This window comes from Vanellus vanellus, assembly GCF_965231255.1.
Source record: "Vanellus vanellus genome assembly, contig: HAP1_SCAFFOLD_516, whole genome shotgun sequence".
Taxonomy (NCBI): Eukaryota; Metazoa; Chordata; class Aves; order Charadriiformes; family Charadriidae; genus Vanellus; species Vanellus vanellus.
The window spans coordinates 107,052-113,619 of NW_028128754.1; the positions used below are offsets into that span (position 1 = coordinate 107,052).

The 6,568-nt window shown below is 53.3% G+C and overlaps 1 long non-coding RNA gene across 1 annotated transcript; it reads left to right on the forward strand.

Annotated features, from left to right (window-relative positions):
* The first annotated feature begins 4,173 nt into the window (after positions 1-4,173).
* LOC309684075 lies at positions 4,174-6,061 on the forward strand. The gene is made up of 4 exons (XR_014270261.1): positions 4,174-4,284; positions 5,476-5,598; positions 5,770-5,832; positions 5,922-6,061. It is a non-coding gene; the product is annotated as an uncharacterized lncRNA (long non-coding RNA).
* The last annotated feature ends 507 nt before the right edge of the window (positions 6,062-6,568 follow it).

Consider the following 6,568-nt stretch of genomic DNA (forward strand, 5'->3'; position numbering starts at 1 on the left):
ATAGGAGCAACGATGAGATTATTTAGCGGGCGCTAGGGTGAGCATCTTCTATACATCCGTATATAGCATTTCTCAAGACAGTAGCAGAGATTTAAGGTATAGTGGTTTTCACTGGCTTTGTGGGTCTGTAAGGCAGCCCGGAGTCCGTGGGAAGGCAGGAGCTGCCTGCAGGGCACGGCTCGGAAGAGCAGCCCCCGAGGGGCAGCTGACAAGAGGGGGTTCAGAGGCTCTCATACAGGGCAGGAGTTGTCTGGAAGAAGCGGGGTTCCTTCCCTGTCAGTTCAGGAGAAGAGAAAGGGGTTCTGAAGCTTTGGTACAGGGGAAAGGGAGGCAGGTTCATCAGACTTTCTCAGATGTTTTGCAGTTAGATTTGGGTGTCGATGAGGTCTGTTCCATTGCGGTCTCCTGCATTTGAGGTGGGCCGGGTAGTATTGAGGAGGAGCATGTGACCGGTGACTTTATGCAAGCGCAATGGTAATTTTGTGATTCTTTGGTGTCTTAGGTGCTGTAATTAATTGTTGCTTATGACTCTGGATTTGGTGGCGTTTTTTATTTCTTTATTTTGCAGATGATGGACCCGGTGACTGCAGGAACATACCAGCTAGCTGTTTTTTGTGTGTTAAGTCAAGGATGGATTTGGACGCCCGGCCCTTTGAAAGATGAGTTGAAGAACAGGCACAGGAGAGGGGACAAGGGAGACAATTGTGGGAAAGGATTTGTAAAGTTAGTGTAGGGTGGAGGGCTGTTGCGGAGCAATCCCCTTTAGGCAGGAAAAGGGAGCGGGTTACTCTTCAGCCCGACGGTAGGTGGCTCTATGACAGCATTTATGGTATCATGTTTTTTTTTTTTTTTTCTTTCAATTTGAATCCTTGAAGCAACGAGCTGACTCAGTGCCTGACTCTGTCCAGGTGACCGGCGATTGGCGGGCTGAAGTATCAGTCGTTTTTCAGGCCGGTCAAGTTGTAAGTAGCCCGTGCCGTTTGTGTTTTACAGGTGGGGCGCAAGACCCAGGGCGGCAACCCAAACTGACGGAGGATGGGCCGGAAAGCTGTCAAGGTAAAGAAGCGGGAGATGGGAGTTGTTATCCACAGCCTAAAGTTTCAGACTGTATCTCAGCACGTGCTGCTCTGCTTGTGTTTTTGCAGGTGCCGCACACAGGCTTAGATGGACGGTGCCACAAGTCGATGAGCGGTTTGAGCCGGCGAGGCCCTCGCGGGCCCCTTTAGCAGCTAATAGCAAAGTATCGCATGGCAGCTCAGTGAAGCGTTTCTCCCTCTTACTTTGCAGGCACCGCCTTTGGGAGCAGATGAGGGTTTGAGGCGAGCCAGGTAGTCGAGAGGAGGTGCACGGGGTCGGTGACTTCTTGCGAGCGCAATGGTAATTTTGAGTCTCTCGGTCTTTTAGGTGCCACAAACGATGACCATCTGCACGGGAGAAGAAACAGAAGGATGTCAAGGAGGATTCTAAACCTGCTTAAGTGACTCGGAGCTCGGGTGTGGAAGAACACATATACCATACGAATAGTTATTTAGTCTCGTGTGCTTGACAGGCAGACCATCTGCGTTTTGATAACACAGGCCTGCGAGAGATTCGGAAGCACCGTGTTGGACAAGCTTGAGATTCCTGCCCCCCCCTGTGGGAAAGGGCAAAGCGTGGCAGTGAACTTTGGCCACACAATCCCCAATATACAGGTGCAAGGAGCACATCTGGCGATCCTCGAGCACAGACAGATCGGTGCCTGGATCTGCGCTCGTGTGCCTCTGCCCGGGCCCCTCTTTGGGAATTCCCCGGCTGGCGATGTAATGACAAAAAACTTACTCGTCGCACTTCATCTGTGGTTTTGTGCCTCTTCCTGCGCCCCGCCCGTGTTGGCTCACACGCAGCCGCAGCATTCGACTTTGGAGTTGACACGGAGCAGGTAAGCAGAAACGCAGCGGCGCTTCTGAGGAGGGGCGTGTTGCGGTAAAGGTCCGTGTTGACTGATGCGATGCCGACTGACGGCACCGTTGTGTGCGGTTTGGGTGTTTCTTTAAAGGTGACAAAGAGGAGCCTGGTGACAGCAGGGTGAATCCTGTCGGCGGATTGCGGTTTTCCTTGTTGCGAATGGATTAAGCCTCCCGGTCCTCTGAAAGATAAGTCGAGGGAGCGGCACCGCGGTGGGGTCGGGGGAAGGTGGGGACGAGGTCGGCAATTGCAGGGACAGGTTTTAAAGGTAGCGTAGGGCAGAGGGCTGTCCAGGAGCGGTCCCCTTTGGGCAGGTAAAGGGGGAGCAGGTTACTCCTCAGCACAACGCTAGCATGTGCCGGGCAGGGCGGTTCCAGCCTGTGTCTGTGGTGTCATCGGTGTGGTCTGTCTTTGGTGTATTAGACCTTTGTCGGATCTCGATTTCGGGTTTATGCTCCAGGAGCAAGGCACAGTGTCTCAGGCGGCACCCCTGGAGTCTCGAACGCATGTACTCATCGGCATAGCGCCAGTCGGGCGCTGCTCTTCTTGTATTAGAAGCCTAAATCGTCGATAGGTGCGGTGTCACGGAAGTGTCTGGACGGTCCTCACTTGCGGCGTGGTTCCCAGCTGCGTGAGCAGCTCGGCTCTCTGGCCATCCGTTTTCAGGGCGCGGGCCTTCTGCCCCGCATCGTTACGCTCTTAGGTCTTGAAGCCTGGTTTTCTGCACGTACATCTTCGCAGTTTGGCGAGTCACTTCTTGTCACGGGTCGTGACGTTCTGCCTGTTCTCTGGGGTTTCCGTCGAGGCCCCTCACTTCACCATTACGGTCTCGCTCATCATTTTGCTCGATGACGTCTTTGGTCGAGGTGTCGTCATTCTCGGCAAGAGGTTTTTTTTTTCTCATCTGTGAGGTACATTGTAGGATTTTGTGTAGCATCGGTCTGTCCATCTGTGTGTTTGTGTGGCTCGGAGCTGCCCTGCCCGGGGGTGTCGAGTCAGGGGTAGGTGGGATGGCAGTAAGAGTGTGTCCTTAACCCAGTGTTCTGGCTAGGCTGTTGGGGCCAAGGTGGTACAGTCACCTGGGATCGAGTAGCCATCGGCGGGTTGCGTGGGCAGCTTTTTTTGGTAATGTTCCTAGGGGCGCAGCAGAGCTATGAGGGAGAGTCTGTTCAGCAGTATCGACGGAGATTGCCTCTCCAAGGTATTGAGGCTGCTTTGTGTGGAGTTTAAGATTAGTGGGCTTTGTTTCTGGCAGGCTGTAGTTGGGCTGTAGATGACACTCGTCAATGGGAACACTTGTCATTATGAAGCTATCTCTCCGTCTCCAGGTGACTTCTTTGATATTGTTTTTTCAGGCGCAGGGGGACGCGCTGTGCGGGGCGATGTAGGAGAGCCGAGCGGAGCTCTGTCAGAAGGTGGGTAGGTGTGTGGCCTCTTAGAGGGAAGCTGTGAGCGGTGGCTCTGTGATGACTACATCAGGGTATTTTTCTGTTTCAGTTGGAAGCTTGAAGCAAGGAGCGCTGTGGGATACAGGCACCAGGGCTGATTCAGTGCAGGTAAGATGAGTGATTGGGTACCGGTTAGTTGTCTGGGTGTTGTATGGCCAGTGAAGTGATAAGCGACTGGTGGTGTTTGGGTTTTACAGGTGGCACGCAAGGGTGAAGGCGGTGATGCAAAGCGGTAGCGGATGGGCCGGCGAGTTGTCACGTGGAAGGGGCGGGAGATGAGAATCGGTGGCCCGGGGCTACGGTTGTGGGCAGCGTCTCAGCACTTGCTGTATCTCTTGGATTTTTGCAGGTGCCGCACGCAGGCTCGGTGGGGTGCTGCCGCGTGCTGACGAGCCGTAGGAGCAGGTGAGGGGGTTGTGGGCAGGGTAGGCGTCTCGTAGCAAAGTATTCTGTGGTAGCTCAGTGAAGCATTTCCCTTTGGATTTGCAGGTACTGTGCAGGCTGCATTTGGAATGGGAGGAGAATTTTAGGTGAGCTGTGTTGAGAGGAGGCGCCTGGGGCTGGTGAGTTATTTAAGTGCAATTGTAATTTTGTGACTCTTAAGCGCTCCAAACAATGAGCGCCACAGCATGTGACTGGCGTTAGTGGAGACCAGGTGAGCAGAATGCCACAGCGCATCTCAGCTGGGGATGGCGCAGGAAAACTGCGTGTTGACTGATGACGCCGTTGTCTGTAGATTCACGTGTGTTTTTGTTGTGTGACTAACTTTTATTTTTTTCGCAGATGATGAAGAGAAACGGGGTGAATGCAGGATCAATCCACTTGGCTGCCTGTGGTGTTTTTCTTGTTGAGGATGGCTTCAGAACCATCGCTCTTTGAAAGCTGATGAAATGTCAGTGAAAACTGTTCAGGGGAGGGAGGGGACAACTTTGGGAGTCGCAGGGACGGCTTTTAAAGTTAACGTAGGGCAGAGGGCTGTCGCGGAGCAGTCACCTTTGGACAGGTAAAGGGAGTGGGTTACTCTTCAGTCTGACAGTAGCGTGTGCCGGGCAGGGCGGTTCCAGCCTGTGTCTGTGGTGTCATCGGTGTGGTCTGTCTTTGGTGTATTAGACCTTTGTCGGATCTCGATTTCGGGTTTAAGCTCCAGGAGCAAGGCACAGTGCCTCAGGCGGCATCCCTGGAGTCTCGAACGCCTGTACTCATCGGCATAGCGCCAGTCGGGCGCTGCTCTTCTTGTATTAGAAGCCTAAATCGTCGATAGGTGCGGTGTCACGGAAGTGTCTGGACGGTCCTCACTTGCGGCGTGGTTCCCAGCTGCGTGAGCAGCTCTGTTCTCTGGCCATCCGTTTTCAGGGCGCGGGCCTTCTGCCCCGCATCGTTACGCTCTTAGGTCTTGAAGCCCGGTTTTCTGCACGTACATCTTCGCAGTTTGGCGAGTCACTTCTTGTCACGGGTCGTGACGTTCTGCACATTCTCTGGGGTTTCCGTCGAGGCCCCTCACTTCACCATTATGGTCTCGCTCATCATTTTGCTCCATGATGTCTTTGGTCGAGGTGTCGTCATTCTCGCTGAGAGTTTTTTCTCATCTGTGAGGTACATTGTAGGATTTTGTGTAGCGTCAGTCTGTCTGTGTGTTTGTGTGGCTCGGAGCCGCCCTGCCCAGGGGTGTCGAGTCAGGGGTAGGTGGGATAGGTGTAAGAATCTATGGTTAACATGTTGCTGTGTCCAGGCTGTTGGGGCCAAGGTGGTACAGTCATCTGGGATCGCGCAGCCATCAGCAGGCTGCATGGACAGCTCTTCCATTAGTGGTTTTTGAGATGAGCAGCACCACGTTGGAAATGATGGTCAGCAGTAGTGCAGGAGTCTGCACCTCAAAGACAAAAGAGGCTGCTTTGTATGGCCCTTTGAGTAGGGGGTGTGTGTGTGTGTGTGTGTGTGTGTGGTTTGTGTGTGTGTGGTTTTTTCTTTTTTTATGGCAGGCTGTAGTTGGAGTCTAGATAGTATTTGTAGATGGGAATGTGACCGTCGGAATGAGTATGCCATCGCTTCCCATCCAGGTGACTCGTTTGATGTTGTTTTTCAGATGCAGAGGGACAAGCTGTGCAGGACGACGTAGCAGAGCCGAGTGGAGCACTATAAGAAGGCGGGTCGACATGTGCGGCATTAGAGGGAAGATGTGACCGGTGGCTCTATGACAGCATTTATGGTATCATGGTTTTGTGTTTGTTTGTGGTTTTTTTTTAATTTGAATCCTTGAAGCGACGAGCTGACTCAGTGCCTGACTCTGTCCAGGTGACCGGCGATTGGCGGGCTGAAGTATCAGTCGTTTTTCAGGCCGGTCAAGTTGTAAGTAGCCCGTGCCGTTTGTGTTTTACAGGTGGGGCGCAAGACCCAGGGCGGCAACCCAAACTGACGGAGGATGGGCCGGAAAGCTGTCAAGGTAAAGAAGCGGGAGATGGGAGTTGTTATCCACAGCCTAAAGTTTCAGACTGTATCTCAGCACGTGCTGCTCTGCTTGTGTTTTTGCAGGTGCCGCACACAGGCTTAGATGGACGATGCCACAAGTCGATGAGCGGTTTGAGCCGGCGAGGCCCTCGCGGGCCCCTTTAGCAGCTAATAGCAAAGTATCGCATGGCAGCTCAGTGAAGCGTTTCTCCCTCTTACTTTGCAGGCACTGCCTTTGGGAGCAGATGAGGGTTTGAGGCGAGCCAGGTAGTCGAGAGGAGGTGCACGGGGTCGGTGACTTCTTGCGAGCGCAATGGTAATTTTGAGTCTCTCGGTCTTTTAGGTGCCACAAACGATGACCATCTGCACGGGAGAAGAAACAGAAGGATGTCAAGGAGGATTCTAAACCTGCTTAAGTGACTCGGAGCTCGGGTGTGGAAGAACACATATACCATACGAATAGTTATTTAGTCTCGTGTGCTTGACAGGCAGACCATCTGCGTTTTGATAACACAGGCCTGCGAGAGATTCGGAAGCACCGTGTTGGACAAGCTTGAGATTCCTGCCCCCCCCTGTGGGAAAGGGCAAAGCGTGGCAGTGAACTTTGGCCACACAATCCCCAATATACAGGTGCAAGGAGCACATCTGGCGATCCTCGAGCACAGACAGATCGGTGCCTGGATCTGCGCTCGTGTGCCTCTGCCCGGGCCCCTCTTTGGGAATTCCCCGGC